A 22697-nucleotide genomic window follows, 5' to 3' on the forward strand; every position below is an offset into this window, starting at 1 on the left:
TGTTTTACACTGACGGCTTAAATATCAACGGGTCCACAGGCTTCGAAATTTTCAACCAAAACATCACCGCTTCGTTCAAACTTAATGATCCAGCTTCAGTTCAACTCGCAGAATTAGCTTCTATTCGGTACACCCTTGAGATCATTGAAACCATGCCCAGAAACCATTACTTCATTGTCACAGACAGTCTAAGTTCAATAGAGGCTTTCCGGGTTATTAAACCAGGAAAGTATTCCCTCTATTTCTTGAAAATACGGGAACATTTGAGAGCTCTATCTCTGCGAGCCTATTCAATATCGTTACTCTGGATCCCTTCACATTGTTCCATTCCGGGCAATGAAAACGCAGACTCGTTGGCTATGGTGGGGCATTAGAAGGTGATATTAATGAACGACCAATATGCTCCAATGAATATTTCAGTAAGTCTCATCAGAAAACGCTCGAAAGTTGGCAAACTTTATGGAGCAATGGCAAAATGAGACGATGGCTACACTCCATTATCCCTAGGGTATCGACGAAACCTTTATTCAAGGGGATGGACGTGAGTCGCGATTTCATTCGTGTCATGTATCGGCTCATGTCAAATCTATAAAAATTCAACGTACATCTCCAGCGTATCGTGATCGTAGAAAGCTGTCTCTGCATCTTTGGTTAGGGTTATCAGGACATCGACCATGTCGTGTGGTCGGGCGTAGAGTATCGGGGCGTCAGGTCGGAGCTTTTAGAATCGCTCAGGGCCCGAGGTACACCGCCTGAGGTTACGGGTCGGGATGTGTTGGCGAGTTCATGCTTCTCATGTTCATGGGATAGTTATTCATGCTACTCATATACCAGTACCTTGAACACATTAATGTTCAAGTGTAATCTATTATCCATTGCTAAAATTACCTTCTATTTGTCGACGATGTTTCAACTGTGGCTAAGAATAATCTTCACCAACAGGTTCGATACTAACATCCGCCCTATTCTCCCGATCCCTTATCTCTCCACCATCTTCTTCGGAACTAACGAGATTTTTTTTGCTGTCACTAACTTTCTCACTCCCCCTTCCGCCGTCTCTTCATCATCTCGATGTAAACTAATTAGATATTTGTCGTTCTTAATCATTTTGATCCCATATCCTCTTTTTCATTCCGTTTACAACAACATTTACTTCTCTATGTTTCTATCATTCTCTTCCGTAACATCATCATCATTGCTAACTGAAGAGCCCTCCAGTCGATGAATAACTTGCGGGCCACCCACCGGGTCTTTGTAGGCTTGGGGTGTTTTCCGCCGACCCATAAAACAAAAGGATTCGGCTACCATCGAAGTACCCACGTCATCTGGACGACCCAACCCTCCAGCTACTTAGAATCAACGAGAGACTGGATCTAAGAGCTAAAGCACTGACCCAATTGAAACAATTAATCCACCAGCGAGGCCAAGTTAAAGCGTGTGTTACAGTGATAAAGCTTGCTTCATTTTGAATTGGAACAAACTTTTACTCATATTGTGGCGCTCCTGGTGGACGGATTTGTAAGTTCTTGGCGTCCACGTGTCGGGAATTCCGTCAGCTTCACGTATGATTTTTGACATTCCGCAAATCGACTGTACTTTGTAAACAATCAACATGGAAGCCGAATCAATGGAAAAAATTGTGCACAGTTATTTGGAAAATCCATTGTGGTCTGCATCTAGGCTAACAAAACAGCTGAAATTGCCCAGAAATACTGTATGGCGCGTTATCAAACGGTATAAGGAAACATTGACGGCGATTCGGAAGACTCAAGCCAATCGTCGGAGTGGAACTGTCGACCGGAAACTGCGTAGTAAGATTTTGAAGACGATTAAGAGGAATCCTAATCGGACGGACCGTGATTTGGCCAGAAAATTTAGTGCTGCCCATAGTACCGTGAGGAGAACTCGACTCTTAGAAGGAATCAATTCGTATAGAGCTAGCAAACAGCCAAATCGGACCATAAAACAAAATAGTGTGGTCAAAATTCGTGCTCGGAAACTATATGACCAGATGCTGACCAAATTCGACGGGTGTCTTCTGATGGATGATGAAACCTATGTCAAGGCTGACTTCGGGCAAATCCCAGGTCAAAAATTATACTTAGCAACGGCTCGGGGGGATGTTCCAGCCAAAATTTAAATTTTGTGCGACAAATTTGAAAGAAAATTTATGATTTGGCAGGACATTTGCAGCTGTGGCAAAAAACGAAAGTTTTCCTTAAAAATAAGACAATGACATCGGAACTATACCAAAAGAATGTCTCCAAAAACGACTTTTGCATTCATTCGATCCCACGACCATTCCGTAATGGTTTGGCCAGATTTGGCAAGCTGTCATTAGAGCAAAGTCGTTCAAGAATGATATGCAGAGAAAGGGGTCCAGTTTGTTCCGAAAAGCCTTAACCCACATAACTGCTCTCAGTTCCGCCCTATTGAGAAATACTGGGCAATCATGAAGAGGAGACTCAAGGCAAAGGGAAACGTTGTCAAAGACATCAATCAGATGACGACCTGGTGGAATAAGATAGCTAAAACGATGGACGAAGAAGGTGTGCGCCGCCTAATGAGCCGTGTTACAGGAAAAATTCGAGAATTCCTTCGAAACCGTGACGAATAATTTTATCAGTATTTTTTCTTAAAAGTATGAAGAAAACGCTTCCCTTTTATAAAAAAAATCTTGAATTCAATAATGAATAACTGAAATACGTCTTTGTTCCAATTCTATCTGAAGCACTTTAGTTTAGGAATTAAATGAAGCTGTTGATCAACCTACAGCAATAAGTTTTTCGCAATCAGGGGCGGGTAGGGTCTAACACTTTTTAAAAATCATTTATTGCCTTCCCCATATAAAAAGGTTATCCATTCACTTGAAAAACCTACCAGCGTCACATACCACATACCACTAAGTTATTCGAACTGAGGAATGTCTTTCTCTCTCTTCCCCCCTCTCTCTCTCTCTGTTTCTCTCTCTGTGTGTGTGTATGTATGTATGTGTGTGTGTGTATATATATGTCAAATAATTTCACTAGGTTTCCTCGGAGATTGCTAAACCGATTTTGACAAATTAGAAAATAGATTCAAATGAAAGGTCTCATGGTCTCACACGGAATTCCTGAATTTCATCCGGATCCGACTTCCTGTTCCGAAGTTATAGTGTAAAATGTGTTACGTATTGTACACCGTCTTTTAACCGGCGGAACAAAACACGTGAAAAATTTTATAAACTGGTCTTAAAACTACACAAATCGATAGTGATTATCAGAAAGCAACTAAACAAACCGATTCCGGCTATCCTGGTTCCCGATATCCGGTTCCGGAAGCACCGGAAAGAGAGAATATATATACTAAAATATATCTCACTCACTTTTCTCAGCGATGGTTTGACCGTTTTCCACAAAATTAGATTCAAATGAAAGGTCTTCCGGTCCCATACGGAATTACTAAATTTCATCCGGATCCGACTTCCGGTTCCGGAGTTATAGGGTAAAGTGTGTTCAATATTGTACACCGTCACTTAAGCCGGCGAAACAAAAAACGTAAAAAATTCAAAACTGGTCATTATCAGTAGGCAACTAACCAAATCGATTCCGGCTATCCTGGTTTCCAATATCCGGTTGAGGAAGCACCGGAAATAGTGGTCGTATATACCAACATTAGTCTCAATCACTTTTCTCAGCGATGGTTGGACCGATTTCCACAAGCTTGGATTCAAATGAAAGGTCGTCGGGTCCCATACGGAATTCCTGAAATTCATCTGGATCCGACTTCCGGTTATAGGGTAAAATGTGTTCAATATTGTACACCGTCACTTCAACCGGCGAAACAAAAAACGCAAAACCTTTCCTAAACCAGACAAATCGATAGTCATTATCAGCAGCAACGAAAAAAACCGATTCTGGCTCTTCTGGTTCCCGATATCCGGTTCCGAAGCAACGGAAATAGTGGTCATATATACCAAAATGGATCTCACTTACTTTTCTCAGCGATGGTTTGACCGATTTAAACAAACTTTGATTCAAATGAAAGGTCTTCCGGTCCCATGCAGAATTTCTAAATTTCATATGGATCCGACTTCCGGTTCCAGAGTTATTGGGTAAAGTGTGTTGAATATTGTACACCGTCACTTAAATCGACAAAACAAAAACCGTAAAAAATGTTGTAAACTGGACTTAAAACCGTTGTTCCCAATCTTAGGCTCAAATGAAAGGTATTAAGTCCTACCAAAAATTACTCCATATTTTCGAATACAAAAAACATTTAAATCGTCATTTAAAGTGCGATTGCAAAATTGTATAATATCCTCAAAATTTTAATGAAAACTAGTAGAGGTTGTACGTCATGTTAGTTGGTGGCCGTACGAACCGACTTCGATTATACCGGTTCTCGGGTTCAGGTGCCAGAGGTGCATATAATAATGAACCCACTTCGTTTTCTTAAGGATGACCTTTGCGAGCAGAGCACTGTTTCATTCTGTATGTTATACTAGTAAATGCACAAGAAATTCCTTGGTTTCTTTCAAAAATCGAAGAGAAAAATTTTGAATAGAATACCATAATATTATGCATGAGGAAGGCATCATTGCACCACCAGGTGGATTAAAACAGGTTTTTTTCTTTGTATTTTCTTAAAGTAAAACATTTCAAGAATATTCTGTGAAATTTTCAAGCCTATCGGATCAAAACTCAGCAATTTATGGGCCTTTGTCTTTGCTTATATTATACTGCGAAGAAGTAAGAGCTCGGCACACAGGCCCAAGACTTCTTCTTCGATTGAATTAAAAACTTGACAAAATATTCTTGAAATGTTTCGTTATAACATTTAATAAAAGAATAAATATGATTTGTTGAAAATATTAGACCCTACGGCTCCCTTAAGTAATAAATTGTTTCCATTGATTTTATAAACAAAAAACTTTAAACGCGTTTTCCTCGAAAGCAGGTTTTGAAAGTCCGTGTCCAACATAATTCAAAAACTACTGCACCAATTTTGATCAAATTTTGCACACACTTTCTACATATGAAAAACAAGACCCCAACGTTTTCGTTTTCGTTGTTTGTTACTTTGGGGAGGTTTTACAGCTACAAAATGATGGATTTTTTCGTGAAAAATCGTAGTTTTCACTTTGAACAACCACCAAAAATCCAAAAAAATATAAAAAAATCAAACAAAAACGTTGGGGTCTAGAAAAAGTTCTGCTCTAACTATGCTGGTTTGATTTGTTCACTTCTTATTAGTCTGCGCTTAGATACAGTGGACACCACAAATTATGATTTTTTAGAAGCGTTCTAAAAAATACCTCTTCACGGACTCATTTCTCAATATTGTTCCACGAAAAAATTACAAAATGTTGTTCGAATGATGCTTTTTATCATGCAAAACATTTAAATTTATTTTGTTGAACGATAATTCTGAAAAAAAATCGCAAAAATTATGATAAGGGGGTTGTAGAAGGAACTGGAATTGCATTATTCGGAATATTTAGCGAAACATGATATAATGATGGCTCTTTGTACTGGTGCAAATACCGAGGAGCAGGATGCTGTTAGATGAGTTTGATGAGTTGCATACTGATGCATTAGTGAAACAAAATCGTTTGCTTGATTTCTTCCGAGCTGACCCATCACTGAATGCTAATAGAGCTCCTCAAGTTATAGTGACGCAACAACCTTTGATAACGCCGATTTCAATTTTTGATGGAGAGTATAAAAGTTGGTCTAATCTCAAAGCTTTTTTTAGTGACCTTGTCGACAAGTGTGGTGATTGAGATGAAACCAAACTACAGTGGATAAAGATTATATTGGCGATGCTTATGGAATTCTGGAAGCTAGAATTGTAAACGATAACAATTACGAACGAGCCTTGCAATTGGTGGAAGAACGGGACGAATATCCAAATATGCATATTTCTGTTCTGCTATCGTTAAAACCAATCTCAAAACAAAATCACAGAGAACTGAGAAATCTCGATGATACCTGATTTTGATGAATCTATGAAATTCCGTAGAGGTTAGTGTCGGGTCCTTGAGAGATGTGAAGCAGACAAGACGACCACATCGAAGTCAACTGTCAAACCTGCCACAATACCAAAGTACAACTCAACACCGAGAAACGCCCATGCAGCAACATCCAAATCATCGAAGAACGTGTGTGAAAACTGCACGGGTTACCATTTTAACTATAAGTGTCCATCGTTTTTTAGCATGAACATTGAACAATATGTAACAAAGGTAAAGCAAAACGGCCTTTGTGTCAATCGCCTTCGAAGGGCCATCAAATCAAAACTTACCTGTCAGATAAATCATGCCCCAAGTGTTCCAAGAAGCATCATGCATTGCTACATTTCGTGCAGGTACCAACGTCAGATCCAAAGTAGCGCTACTCTAGTGACTCAGATTTGCAAGAAACAAAGACACCAGTAGTATCAGCTGGCGCAAATGATGATATCACTACTGCATGGTCCAGTGTTCAACATCGAGTGAAACATGTACTTTTAATGACTGCTTTGGCGTACGTGGTATCAAAAAGTGGAAAGGTTATCAAGTTGCGGTTCAATTCCGGTTCGCAAGTCAACTTAGTTTCCGATTCAGCAGCGCAGTTGTTGGCACTTCCGAAATATCCTGCTAACAAATCAGTTGTGGGAGTAGGTTGTGCCAAGTCCCAAGTACGGCATCGAGTGATCTTGAAACTTCTTTCCATATACCCAAACTTCGAAAGCATTGTGAAATGTTTGGTGACATCTAAGGAGACAGGGAAGATTCCAGTGTAGCGCAGTGGAAAATTCCAACCGATATAGTCCTATCAGATCCGTCTTTCAATCAACCAAGAGTTGTGTATCTACTTATTGGTAGGGCTTTCAAATTGAAGCAACGAACGGTAGGAGGCATAACTCATTCTCGCACATATTCATAAGTGTAGGTGTTGGTACCACCGCTCGTGAATCGAGGTTGAAGTGCAGCTTATGTTCATTCAATTTGACATTCGTGTAGAGATATACGGCATGAACAAAATTGCCCATGAAGCGGCGTCCTGTGAAATGTTTCATGGTTGTTATAACACCGTGAAGCAGTATGATTCAGAGTAGAATGGTTCAATAAGAGAGACGCACCATTCTCGTTTCCTTCGAATTTGTTTCGTTACCGCAGTTCAGTATAGGAAGTCAACAGTGTAAAGCGTTATTTATAAGCACTTATTCGTATACATTTTATTTATTTATTCATAATTTAGTCCAAATGATTATTTCTTAGTATATATAAAAAAATAGGTCGTATGGCACGGCGTGGCAGATAGAAATCAAATCCTGATGAAACTCTGTTGAAGAACCGCTGCATTCCTGTAATAGCACCGTTAATTCCATAATTAGTGCGACGAAATGGTAAGCGAAGGAACAAACTGTTACGAAGAACACGTGATCGAACGTTGAGGTTGATTTCGCTAAGAAGTGCGGGGCAATCGATCCTATCAGTTAAAATATCAGATATTGTCATTGCTCGTGATAAATCACGTCGAACATGCAGTGTGTCAATTCCAATTAACATCGCTCGACTTTCATAACTCGGGAGCTGTTGTGGATTATTCCAAGGCAACCGGCGCAGTGCAAAGCGAATAAATCTGCGTTGTATCGATTCGATCCGATTGACACCGTTGAGGTAGTAAGGGTTCCATACCACTGAGCAATATTCAAGAATAGAGCGTACCAGCGAACAGTAAACAGTTTTCAGGCAGTAAATATCATTGAAATTTTTGGTTATCCGTATTACAAATCTCAAGCTTCGGGAAGCTTTTGCAACTATGTAGCTAACATGTTGCTTAAACGTCAGTTGCTCATCGAGGAAGATGCCAAGATCTTTCACACATGTCGTCCTTTCAATTGGAGTGTCACCAATGCAGTATTCAAATCGAACTGGATTTTTCGTTCGTGTGAATGTTATGATCGAACATTTCTGGGGATTTAGAATCGTTCGATTGATCTCACACCAGTCAGCAAAAATTAACAGTTGGCGTTGCAGGAATACAGCATCATCTGTTTTCCGGATTATGTTATACATTTTTAGATCATCAGCAAATGAAAGCCGCGGACCTTCCAGGACAAAATTCACATCGTTAAAGTACAGCAAGAATATCAGTGGTCCTAGATGACTGCCTTGTGGAATTCCGGAGGAAGCGCAAAACTCATCAGATACACAGTCACTGATTCTTACGGCAAGACGTCGATCGCTTAGGTATGAATTAATCCAGCGAAGTACGTTCGAGCCAAAACCGAGTTTGTCTAGTTCAGCAATAGCGATAGCGTGATTTATTTTATCGAAGGCTGCCGACAGATCCGTGTAAATGACGTCTGTTTGATAACCAACGGACATAGAATTTGTAACATAATTCGTAAGCGAAAGCAGATTTGTAGCAGTAGAACGTTTTGGCATAAATCCATGCTGAGTGTGTACAATATACTGCTTACAATGGTTGAAAATTGGCTCAAGAACGATCTTTTCAAAAAGCTTTGGAATGGCGCTGAGAAATGCAATCCCACGGTAGTTGTCAACTAGTTTTTTATTTCTTTTTTTATTAACTGGAAACATAAAAGAGGACTTCCACAGATCGGTAAATATTCCGGCAGTTTGCGATTTGAGGAACAAAGACGTAAGAGGTGCTGCTAAACTAGCAGAGCATTTTCGCAGAAGAGGTGCTAGCCTTTGTTTTACGGATTGCCAACAGAACAGTGTTTTCATCCAAATTGATCGCATTTAAGGACTGATAAAGAAATGGCACATTTTGCACCGCAAGGGATACTTGATGCGGTAACAATTTTTCATCAGAAAAAACACTAGCAAACTTCTGAGAAAATAGCTGACAAATCTCCTGCGGACTTGAACCTGTGAATACTCCGTAACGCATTGACGAAGGTAGCTCAGATTCTTTCCTTTGCTCGTTGACATAGCTCCAGATTTTTTTGGGATCTGACTTTAGTTTACGTTGTACGTTCCGCAAATAATTATCGTGGCAACGCTTCACGGCCCTCTTGTACGTTCGGTTTATCTGCACATAATTTTGCCGTAAGACAAATCCTCCATGCTTAGAATATTGCTTCAATGCTGCCCGTATTACTGTTTTTAAACGTCTTAGTTCGGTGGATTGCCAATTCGGTTTGGTTGATTTCCGACTGGATCGCTTAGGCACAAAGCGATCGATAACATAGCTCATAATGTTAGAAAAAGTCTGTACTGCAGCATTGACATCGTCATTGTTAAGAACTTCAGTCCAATTAATAGTAAAAAGAAAATTATTCATGCTATCATAATCAGCTTTATAAAAATTATAGCTGACGGTGTTCGAAACGTCGCAGTACGTTTTATTTTCTGAATCAAGCACGATATGCAGCGGTGGATGGTGCCTAACAGATTTTACTAGACGCGAAGGAGCTAGTACAATCTTGGGAGCCTTATCGGAAATACTCGAAAAACAAAGATCAAGTAATCTATTGTTTTCGTTCCTGACGTGATTACATTGTCGCAGCAAATTTACGCTATAACAATCCAATAAACTTGTGATACCGGCTTGAAAGGTGGATTCCTTGGGATCTGCATACATGAAACCATCCGTAGTCGCACACCATTTCAGGCTTGAGAAGTTAAAATCTCCTACAATCAAAATTTCGTCGATGGGTGCTGCGAGAGTCGAAATTTGTTCTAACGATTCATTGTGCGCGTTGATTACACTCAAGTCGCATGTCCGATCCGGAGGCAGGTAGATCACACAGAGAAATAGCTTATATCCAGTCAATTTAATTGCTACCCACACATGTTCGACACAGTCGTCAGATGAATATTCCACCCGTTCAGCTTCTAAACGTTGGTGAACTGCAACAAGCACCCCGCCACCTGTAGCTTTAGCACTGTTGCTAGAGTTACGATCCGTACGAAAAACATTATAACTCGATCCAAATACTTGCGCCGAAAATGTATTGTCATTGAGCCATGTTTCCGTGATAGCGATAATATCGTAACACTCGTCCGTACAAGCTAACAGGTAGCTATCAATGAGTGAGTTCATACCGCCGACATTCTGATAATAAATCTGAATGGATGAACGACGACACTTTGAAGGTCGCGATGATGTACTGTAAGCGGAGATCGAGTCAATGCTTGAAATGCTCTGGATATGATCATACTTGCCAGTGGCGGCAATTTGGAAGCCCCTTTCCCAAGTTCCGCACACAGGACCGGGACGACTGCTGACCGCTGGCTGCAAGTGCACGACTGTGGCGGAGGGGTCGAGGGCTTCCATGATGCCAATTTCGGTGCGTCCCAGTTGACAATCCATATCGACATGTGAGAGAGCATTCGATCCATCCGACGAACATTCTGTTAAGATGACAGTAGACTGGTATTCGACATTTAACGGTGTTGGGTTCACCGGTCCAGGGACACTATAAGTGACAAATCGCTCATTATTTTTTTGAAGACTTGAACAATACATAGACTTAACTTTCTGGGGGGCCTGGTGGCCCCCACAATCCAACGGCGGTTGTGTAATCATTTGAACAGTCAGATCGCTGCAGGTGGAGTCGACCTTGGAATCTAGTCGATTCGAGGCATTTTTGGAGGGGTTCGGGCCCCAAAAATCCTGACGGCGTTGGCGGTTATCAAAAGCACGAAAGTAAATCCCTTTCGGCCAAATAGAAGAATCTAAGGCTATATCGCTTAACTTCATGTCTACTCCTACTTTGAAGGACACAAACGCTAATGTTTTCAAATCGGTTTCCTTTTTGACGAGCTTTTTAACAACCGGCTGTGATTCGGGTAAACACTTTTCAACAAGCGCTATAACATCATCTTCAGAGACTTGAGGGGCAATACGGGAAAGGTAAATCCAAAACTTATCAGCTGCTTTTGGTACTGTTTCAAATGTTGCTGGTAAGTTATCTAATTGTCTCGTTCCTCCAATAAGCATGGGTTTTTCCGTGAAAGAATCGTTGGACATTCCACGAGGACGTTTCTTGTTGGGTAGAGGCGAGCATTGTTTCGACGATTGATTAGTTAACGTTTCCGATACTCTTTGAATTAGGTTATTGGTTTTACTTAGCTCATCCTGTACGTTTTTAAAGCAATTGTTAAAGCATTCCGAGATCGTGCGTGCAACATTTTCAACAACAGCAGGGGTTGCATCATGAGCCTTGAATTGGTTTACCGTAACAATGCAGTCATCGCAAAACCAAAGCAAGTTGGTCTGCCCATTGACAAAGTCCAAATTAGAACGAACCCAGCCAAAACATTTCATATGAGCCACTCGCTCGCAATAGTGACATTTAACTATATTGAGATTTTTTATCGGCTCTGAACAGTGGTAGCAACAGGCATCCATACCAAGGCTTGCTAGCAAAACGGGTCGACTGCGTGCGTGAGCAGTTTATAACAGCAGAAGCAACAACAACAACAATGTACACAAGATGCACGGCACAATAACTAGTTGATCAACAACAAACTTTGAAATGGCTGTAGAGCAAAAATTGTTTGGAGAACCCGAAATTTCTCTTAAGACAAAGATATTGTCAGTAACAGAAGTGAACAATAATATTGTTTATTGTCGAGTTGATGCCTATACACAATCACAACTAAATGCGCACAAGTTTGCTCGGTACATATCAGTATACCACCCAGATGTGTACAACGTACTGGAACCGGGGGAGCCTATTACTGAGGATGAAATCGCGAAGCGAAAAGCAAAACATCCTATAATTGATACAAAACACTACGAATGCACAGTTGTTAGAGTTTGCAAGCAGCGGATGCTGGGTGGTTTAATTAAAATGATCACAAAGCCATTCAACATGCCAAATTGGAAGGGCATGCACGATATTGTTGATCATCAACTAGCTCAATTTGGAAATCATATCAATAATAGAAATATTACAGATATATTAAATATATATTAAAAAGGTTAGAAATCGATAGAATTATCACTTCTGAGGTTAAACGATGTCATGTATCAATCAAATTTGATACAACAACGAAGCGTTATAGAAGTGTGCTCTGGTTGAACGTACAGTTCTTGCAAAATACTACACTCGTTAAACGAACTCTTGGTGAGTAGAAATTTATCAATGGATATAGAATTTATTGATTATATTTTATTTTGATGTACAACTTGAAAAACTCCCAAAATAATCTTAGATTTAAATTATTCCCAGTAAGTTGATTAGCAGCTGGACTGTAATTGTAACTTTAATCAATTGCAGCTCATGCAATATGCTCTTAACTTAACTTTCCAATTTTATTTTGCCCCGATCCAAAAATTTATTAATTCAAAAACAAGACATTTTGTAGATGAGATCTGGTGATACTACCTCGTTATGTTTTTATTTAGAAGAGTTATCCATTAACTATATCAATAGTTTGAATTGCATGAAAACATACGGCACAAAATTTGAAGAACAAAGTATTGGAAATTTGTCAGAAATTCAAAAAAAACTTCATACATCAACAGTTGATAATACTAGTAACGTAGATACAGCTGTGCGTGAGTTACAGTACTCTCAACGTGAAGAAAGATTTTTTTTCATAAATACGTTTATTTCTTAAGGCAGTTTACATAAGTTTTTTCTTCGCTGTAGTATCACTTTCACATAAAATTCTTATCCTAATATAATTCTAAAATAGTCACAACGATTCAAATTTATTAAAACATATTCCTTATATTACTTAAATAACATCTTAGGTAATTCGCCATTAATTATGAAATCTACTCGGAAATATTATTTGAACCAAACGATTAACTTCTATAAATTATAAAATAAGCTGTTATTTTCAGACATTTTGTTGATAATTTCATAAGTATTTCGAGTTTGTTTGTATCATTACATAGTTTCTATTCTAATTTAGCTATTGGTTGAACTCATGGTCGCAGCTGGAATCAGAACTAAGTCCTTTATTAAATTGAAACTCCAATTTTCTTTATGAAATGATAAAGAAGTTTCATGTATAGAAGGTCATGACAAGCAAGAATGTCTCGAACTGAGACATTGGATAGTCTACCTTGAATACGCAAAGAATTTACTAGTTGAGTTTTGACATCACGATACTCCACGCATGTCCAAACGACATGATCAATATCCCGATAATCTTCGCCACAAGCACAATGATTAGTCTCGGAGAGCCCAATTCGAAGGAGATGTGCGTCTAACGTGTAGTGATTGGACATGAGTCTGGACATCATACGAATGAAATCCCTACTTACATCCAGTGCCTTTGTCGATATTTTCGGAATAATTGAGTGCATCCACCGTCCCAGATCATCTCTATCCCAAGAAGCTTGCCATCTGGAAAGTGTTCTTTGGCGAGTCGCGCTATAGAATTCGTTGAAAGCAATCGGTCGCTCATAAATTTCACCTTCAATAGCACCACGTTTGGCAAAACTATCGGCTTTTTCATTGCCTGGAATGGAGCAATGAGCCGGGACCCAAACTATTGTGATATGATAATTATTATTCAATATGCCGTTCAGGCACTGTTTTATTTTGCCCAAGAAAAACGGTTCATTTTTGCCAGCAGCGTTCGAGCGTGAAGAAAGATGTCAACGGATAAATGATCTATCTGAATTTCTTCAAATTTTTTCGACAGTCCCAAACTTAGAACAAAACTCTAATATTGATTTGAATAGTTACGACGAATGCGTACACGATATTATTGAGAAAATCTCGGATATAAGTATAAGTGTTATATAAATATATTTCTTCCCATTGGAATTTCATTAACAATTTCTGTGAAGCATTTTCTCCGCTGTATGAAGCCACAGTTCGTGTTCAAAAACTTTCAAAATGGACCAATACATAAGTCAAAGGTTTGGAGAAGGATCTTCAGAAACTGGTGAACAGACGGTATAAAAAGCGATCAGGAACATCCAATTTCAAAAACGCCAATCGGCATCGGATAGTTCATTTAGAGTTGCGGACTATTGGTATAAACAAAGACTAACTGATTAACGACTTTGGTGAATTGCAAAAATAATATTCACATCAGCCTCTACCCAAGTATCCGTGGAGCAGGATATTTCGTTTTCTCCTTGATATTAATGCCACATAGCCACAACAATTCAGAAGAAAACTTAGAAAATGTTCTTCAAACTAAGTTGAACGAAGATTTGATATATCAAGCCATACAAATGGCGTTTTACCTGCTAACTCTTCAGAATTAATAATTTAAACCCTTAAATTTTGCCTTTCTCATATAGAAAGGTTATGCAATCACTTGAAAAACCGACTAGTGAAAATTGGCCCGGAGGGCCAAGTGTCATATACCATTCCACTCAGTTCATCGAGCTGAGCAATGTCTGTGTGTGCGTGTTGTGTGTGTGTGTGTGTATGTGTCAAATAATCTCACTAGGTTTTCTCGAATATGGCTGTACCGATTTTGACAAACTTAGATTCAAATGAAAGGTCTCGTGGTCCCATACGGCATTCCTGAATTTCATCCGGATCCCACTTCCGGTTCCGGAGTTATAGGGTAAAGTGTGTCCAATATTGTACACCGTCACTTAAACCGGCGAAACAAAACACGTAAAAAATTTCCTAAACTGATCTCAAAACTACACAAATCGATAGTCATTATATTGTCATCCAATATTGTACACCGTCACTTTAACCGGCGAAACAAAACACGTAAAAAAATTCCTAAACTGGTCTCAAAACTAAACAAATCGATAGTCATTATCAGTAGGCAACTAAACAAACGGATTCCGACTATCCTGGTTCCCGGTATCCGGTTCCGGAAGTACCGGAAATAGTGGTCATATATACCAAAATGAATCTCACTCACTTTTCTCAGCAACGGTTAAAGCGATTTCCACAAACTTAGATCCACATGAAAGGTCTCGTGGTCCCATACGGAATTCCTGAATTTCATCCGGATCCGACTTCCGGTTCCGGAGTTATAGGGTAAAGTGTGTCCAATATTGTACACCGTCACTTAAACCGGCGAAACAAAAAACGTAAAAAAATTCCTAAACTGGTCTCAAAACTACACAAATCGATAGTCATTATCAGTAGGCAACTAAACAAACCGATTCCGACTATCCTGGTTCCCGGTATCCGGTTCCGGAAGTACCGGAGATAGTGGTCATATATACCAAAATAAATCTCACTTACTTTTCTCAGTGATGGTTTGACCGATTTCCACAAACTTAGATTCAAATGAAAGGTCTCGTGGTCACATACGGAATTCCTGAATTTCATCCGGATCCGACTTCCGGTTCCGGAGTTATGGGGTAAAGTGTTTTCAATTGTACACCGTCACTTGAAATATTTTCGGATGCAACAAACATTTAAATCGTAATTTAGACTGCGTACTAGTAGAGTTTGTGTGTCATGTTAGTCATGTCACGACTTTGATAATACCGGTTCTCGGTACTGTTTTATTCTGTATTTTATGCACAAAAATCTCTTGGTTTCTTTCAAAAATCGAAGAGAAAAATTTTGAATGGAATACCACAATATTATATGTACATGAGAAAGGCATAATTACACCACTAGGTGGATTAAAACAGGTTTGATAAATACAGTAGCATTTTTGAACTCTTTTTACAAAATCCTTCAAATCATGTGATAAATTTCCATCTGCGAAACTTTATTATGCGAAATATGATTACCCAAAAAGCAATTTTCCTTATATACCAATCGACTCAGTCCAATGAAATGAGCAAACGTATATAAGTCCGTTAGTGTGTACGCAAAAAAGTGGTCTAGATCTCAGAAATCTCATGCTATATCAATTTTAATCAAGCTAGTCTAAAATGACAATTTATTTTAAAAAGATAAAGAAAGCATAAATTTTCATTTCTCTGTTAACGGAGATATTTTTGTGTAAGCAACTTCGCTATATCCTAATAGGGGTTTGAACGCAGCACGATAGAGTGACGTTTGACAGAAAATTTATACACATTTGTCAAAGCAATTATTTTCAGTACTAGAGATTCTGTTCAATATCTTTCAGCATGATATTAGGGCTCGATTTGTTTTAACACTAACTAAACCTTCAATCAAACTAAACCTTCAACCAAATGTTTAAAAAATGATGAAAAAATTATTCATTGCGAACAATTCATCAACTGCTTTAACACTCCCAATACCAACGTAAAAAGTTACGCGGAACACCAAGCCGGAAAAAATGTTGGAACGGTAATTTTGAGATATCATAGCTCAGTTATCACTTGACCAATTTCGATAAATTATACACCCTCGAATTTTCTGAAGTTTGTAGATTATTTTAAGTATACCATTATTGACGATCGTTTAGGAAACACTAATGAAAATCTTATTTTCCCCGTTCCAAGTTTTTTTTTCAAGCTCGAAATATGCCCTAACTGCATTCATACGGCATTGTATCGGATATTGAGAACCTCAACTTTACCGAGTCATAACTTTGTTGTTAGTTAACCGATTTTCGAAATTTATTCACCATTGGAAAGGTACTACATACCGAAATAGTAAGATCCAAAGTTATAATGAAAACTGTAGATAGATGACCTCAGAAAAGGTGAGACTTTTTACAATGTTCATAAATATCTCGAAATTCAGAGCGATGACCTATATTTTTTTATACATCATTCGTATTTTTCATTTTTTTCACATATTCGTATATAACTCAAAAATTAAAGCGACGACATGTACATTTTTCAGTTCCAAAATATTGGAATTATTACCAGAAACAATGTATTGATGAACAAAATTATATATCCGTTCAAAGAATCTCAAGAAATTCGGTACAAATACAGAGAATATATATTATTGGGAAGATTTTGCCAAACAAAATCAAATCAAAACTTTTAAATTTAATGACATATATTTTTTCATTATTATAGTTGGAAATTTATTATGAACAAAATTTACAAAATAACTGAAACTTGGATTTCATTGACGATCTTAAAAATTTCGGTAAATATACCTAAACTCAAAAAATAGTTATACTTTTGTATTGAACAAAGAATCTAAACAATTTTTATGCACAACCCAAACGCAATTGATAACTACTAAAACTCTGATTTTGTTTTAGGTTTGCCGTAGAATCTCAAAATTTAGGAAGATGGTCGGAAATTTTAAAATTTCCGAATTATATTGCATTGCACAGTGATCCGGATCCACAATTTAGTGGGACAAAAACATTTGTGGCTTAACATTTTTTTATGAACTAGCAGTTATTTCGACATTGGTAACCTTAATGTCACTTCTGATTTGGCAAAAACTTAGTTTTATCCTTCCGAAATATGCGAAAATGCTTGTGTATACGCTTGAGGAACGCGTGAAAATATTGCAGTTTTACTTTGAAAATCAACTTGAAGAAGACGCCGATTTTTGCCAAAAAATCATCTTCTCGGATGGGGCACATTTTCATCTCGGCGGGTATGTTAATAAGCAAAATTGTCGCATCTGGGGGACGAAAAACCCGCACGTTGTCATGGAGAAGCCGATGCATCCTCAGAGAGCGACGGTTTGATGCGGTGCATCGAAAATGAGGCAGGAGCCACCACTACGGTCAATGGCGAGCGCTACCGCGCCATGATTAGCGATTGGTTCTTCCCGTTACTTGAAGAGGTAGACTTGGACACCATTTGGTTCCAACAAGACAGCGCTCCGTGCCACACAGCCAACGCTACGATCGATCTTCTGCGCACAGTCTTCGAAGATCGAATTATCAGTCGAAATTCGGATGTCGTTTGGCCGCCTCGGAGCTGTGATTTGACGCCGTTAGACTATTATCTTTATGGATCTTGTCAAAAATAAGTGTTTTGTGGACAAGCCAGAGACAATTCAAGCCTTGAAGGACAACATTCGTGCAGCCATAGCTGAAATAAAGCTGCATACAACCGAAAATGTACTAAAAAACTGGACCGGCCGACGTTATAGGGTAAAGTGTGTTCAATATTGTACACCGTCACTTAAACCGGCGAAACAAAAATCGTAAAAAGTAATTACACAAATCGATAGTCATTATCAGTAGGCAACTAAACAAACCGATTCCAGCTATCCTGGTTCACGGTATCCGGTTACGGAAGCACCGAAAATAGTGGTCATATATACCAAAATTGATCTCACTCACTTTTCATCGATGGTTTGACCGATTTCCACAAACTTGGATTCAAATGAAAGGTCTCACGGTTATTCCCAATCTTAGGGTCAAACGAAAGGTCTTATGCTCCTACCAAAAATTACTGCATATTTTCGGATACAACAAACATTTAAATCATCATGGCAAAATTGTATAAAATCTTCAAAATTTGAATAAAAACTAGTAGAGTTTGTACGCCATGTTAGCTTTTGGCCGTACGAACCGACTTCGATTATACCGGTTCTCGGGTTCCGGTGCCGGAAGTGCATATTTATTATTTATTTATTTATTTTTTTATATATTTATTTATTTATTTATTTATTATTTATTATTAAATTTATTCATCTGACAATAAAATGGTCTTAATGAATATATATTAGTCAAGTCATAAAATTGTAGATCGCTGTACTTTCCGCGCGATTTTGTGTGATGGTTCATCAAATTCAATAAAATGTTCAACAGCGCCAAATGTCCTCAAGCATGATGTTATCGGTTCGAAATACCCGAACGTCGTTCGATGAAACCTCGGCTGAAGTAAACTGGTAGAGCGCAGTGATCGTTGTGAAGCACGAAAATCGAGTTGAGACAAAATATTCGGAGAGTCGATATCCCCGTTGATTAGTTTTGCCACGAAAGTAGCTTGCTGAATGTTCCTGCGTTGTTCCAATAAGTCGAATCCGATCAGTCGACAGCGATCGTGGTATGGTGGAAGCTGAAGCGGGTTCTGCCAGATAATGTTTCTTAGAGCAAGACGAACAAATCGTTTCTGAACGCGCTCAATCCGTAAGTCCCATGTAAGTTATAGTGAACCCACTTCGTTTTCTTCTTCCTACGCGAGCAAAGCACTGTTTTATTCTGTATGTTTAACTAGTTAATGCACAAGCAATCCCTTGGTTTCCTTCAAAAATCGAAGAGAAAAATTTTGAATAGGATACCACAATATTATACATGAGAAAGGCATCATTACACCACTAGGTGGATTAAAACAGGTATTTCAAATTGTGTTCAAAAATCGAGTTATTTCATTGAAAAATACTTTATCATGTAAGGCATTCATTAGCTATTTATGAAAATAAGGTATTTTTTTCTTCTAGAGTGTTAAAACTAATTCAAGTGGATATTCGGGAAGATGAGGTTCACTCACGTTGGTTGTTATTCTTTTTGATAATGCTATTACAGAGATTATCTGACTTTAAAAGCAATCGTTGAAATAGCTCCTCCAGATTCACTAAACGATTGAATTTCCCTGTACTTATGTATTGATTAATTTCGACTTTCTTGCGCTTCCTCACCGAACGTCGAGATCATGAGTCATCTCGATTATTTTTTTGAAAAATTTCAACATAAACCACCAAGGTCAAAACGAAACGTGAACATTGTGATATTGGTTATGTGCCCTATCACAAACAAGGTTAATTCCTAAATAACTTCCAATGACTTACGGCACCACTCACCCACCTACCGCTTTACGAAATTAAAGATGATTCCAAAATATTGGCACCCTACTGTTTAATTATAAATATAATGGTATTATAATTTTCTGAATTCCTAAACAAGTTAATGATAGATTTTCGAGTAGAATTTATTAATACAAAATTCAAATAATTTTCGAATTCTATGCATTCCGAAATAATGAAATTTAAATTTTTATATTATATCGATTATAATTGATGTCGTCGGAAAATTTAGGATATGTATATGTTTTTGTTCTTAATAGCTTCTAAAACAAAAATCAAGCAATAAATTATTTTTAAATTGTAGTTGGTTTCTTTCGCCATGGGTTAGTATATGAAATCCAAAAAAATTCACGTTCTATTTCTTATTGTACAAAGCCATTGAAACTATTAAAATTTTGTTTGTTGTCACAAAAGATATTTTATTAGTAAAATTCAAATTCTACGTCTCTATGAAACAAATGAAATCAACACGGATTTCAATATATTCACTTTGATTTGCAGAAACGTTGGAACGTAATATATATCGAAAATTTTGAAATTCCCGATTTTCTACCAATTTTTTGAGATTTTACGGAAAACCTAAAATAAAATCAGAATTTTAGTAGTTTCACGAGTTTGGGTTGTGCATACAAATTGTTTAGATCTTTTGTGCAACACAAAAATATCATTATTTTTAGAGTGTAGAGTTTTTAAGATTGTCAGTGAAATCCAAGTTTCAGTTATTTTGTAAATTTTCTTCATAATAAATTTCCAACTAAAATAATATAAAAAATATATGTCATGAAATTATATAAATTTGTTCATCAATACATTGTTTCTGGTAATGGTTCCAATATTTTGGAGCAGAAAAATGTACACGTCATCGCTTTAATTTTTGAGTTATATACAAACATTTGAAAAGAATGAAAAATTCATATATATTTATAAATTCATCGATTTTTTAAGGTTTCCTATTGATAGTGCAGGAATGGTAGTTGGACTAAAACTGTAGCTGATATCAGTAGCAATCGAATGATGTGTAAAAATATATAGGTCATCGCTTTGAATTTCGAGATATTTACGAACCTTTTCTGAGGTCATCTATCTACAGTTTTTATCATAACTTTGGATAGACAACCCTAGTTTTCGTTTTTTTCAGTGCATTCTATTTCTGGAAGTAGTACCTTTCCAATGGTGAACAAATTTCGAAAATTGGTTGACTAACAACAAAGTTATAACTCGGTAAATTTGAAGTGTTCAATATTTTTTATGTGACGATTATGCCAAAGGAAAGAAAATAGAAAAGCAGATAGGGCATATTATTCGCGTGAAAAAACCTGGAACGGGAAAACTCAAATTTTAATAGGTTTTCCTTTACCAATCGTCTCCTACAAAGTGTTTGAATCAATCTACGAGCTTCACAAAATTCGAGGGTGTAAAATTTATTGAGATTCATTGAAAAACAGCTGAGCTATGACAGCTCGAAGTTACCGTTCCAACTTTTTTCATGTTTGGTATTTGGAGTGTTAATGATTGTAAACGATCATTGAAAATCGACCCCATTTTAAAATACCCTGATTTTAACAAGAAATTCTCGAAACTGACGCAAGCGACTTCGCACTCGAAGCAGTTTTGTCCCAAAAATTCGAAGACGGTAAAGAACACAATATTGCATACGCATCAAGAACTTTGAAAGAAGCAGAATGCAACTATTCTACTACTGAAAAAGAATTGTTAGCCATTGTTTGGGCAGCAAAACATTTATGGAACCCATTTTGAAATATGCACGGATGATTTAAACCGCAGATTTTTACGTTGGAAACTTGCTGTAGAACTTGATTTCGAAATCAAGTACAAAAACTTGTTTTAATCTTCCTAGTGGTGTAATGATGCCTTTCTCATATTACTCATAACATCGTAAATATTACTGTGGAATTCGTTAAAACAACCGTTCATTGAATAGACATAAGAAAGTTTGTTCGGACCTAATCTAACGAACTCTACAAATCCTGTTTACCCTGTAGTTCCGAAACTAGAAGTAGTATCCATAAGAAATTTAGGAATCCCGTATGAAACTATAAGACTTGTGAACATCGATTTGTAAGTTTGTGAACCTCGATTTGGCCATCTTGAAAGAAAGTGGGTGAGATCCTTTTTGCAGTTTTCAATCACCATTTCCAATTCTTCCGAAACCGGAACTGGAACGGTATTACTGCACTACCGGCTCTGAAAATTGCATATTTTTGAATTTGAATTCAATGACATTCGTTTATTCTTTCGGTCGCGCTTAAAATAGAATAGCTTAAATTTTTATCAACCGCAGCACCGTCTTCTACCAATATCACACACCAGCAGCAGACATCCGTAACCATTTCTTCATATCATGTACGAAATAGAACAAAGCACGCATCATTCGTTTAGTGTTTCCTTCTTCTTTCGGTGTTATACACTAAAACCCTCAATTTACGCGTCTTATATATGTATATATGTATACATATGTGTTCGTATATGTACACATGTATATGTTTATACATATACATCAGCACATTCACTTTACCAATCTATATATGTATAAAGATGTACAAATATATGAACGAATAAGTGTCTACATGAATACATATATACAACATGAATACAGTGACGACATGACACAACACTCTGCGGACACCGACGATAGCGACTTTATCCTATCAACTGTAAGGTCTCTAAACGACTTCAGAAATCAAATTATTAAATTATTATTTGCAAACAATATACAAGATCTGATTCTCCAGAGCGAAAATATTTAAAATATTCTGGACGCAACAATTGTTAGAAGACATAATTGACGAACGCGAACAAGACCAAATTATTCAAAGACAACACAACGCGAACCATAGAGACATTACCGAAACGAAAACCCACATATCCCGAAAATATTTTTTCCCGAATATGAAATCAAATATTACCAAATTTATTAACCTTTGCTGGTTGTGCCGATACAGCTAAGTATGGAAGAAGATCATATAAACAACAACATAAATTAACAGCAACACCTACCAAACCATTGCAAATTGTACATATAGCCATTTTTATCATCAATAATAAACATTATCTAACATTATGCTATACGTTTTGAAGACAATGGCGATCCCTCTTAGTATGTACTAGAAAATCTCACTATTTTCTTGGAT

The 22697-nt window shown here is 37.5% G+C and overlaps 1 protein-coding gene across 5 annotated transcripts in view; it reads right to left on the reverse strand.

Moving 5' to 3' along the window:
- Positions 1–22697, reverse strand: part of LOC131436301 (WD repeat and FYVE domain-containing protein 3) — a 1204110-nt gene that overhangs the window by 700038 nt on the left and 481375 nt on the right. The window lies entirely within an intron of this gene.

This window comes from Malaya genurostris, chromosome 3 (assembly GCF_030247185.1).
Source record: "Malaya genurostris strain Urasoe2022 chromosome 3, Malgen_1.1, whole genome shotgun sequence".
Lineage (NCBI taxonomy): Eukaryota > Metazoa > Arthropoda > Insecta > Diptera > Culicidae > Malaya > Malaya genurostris.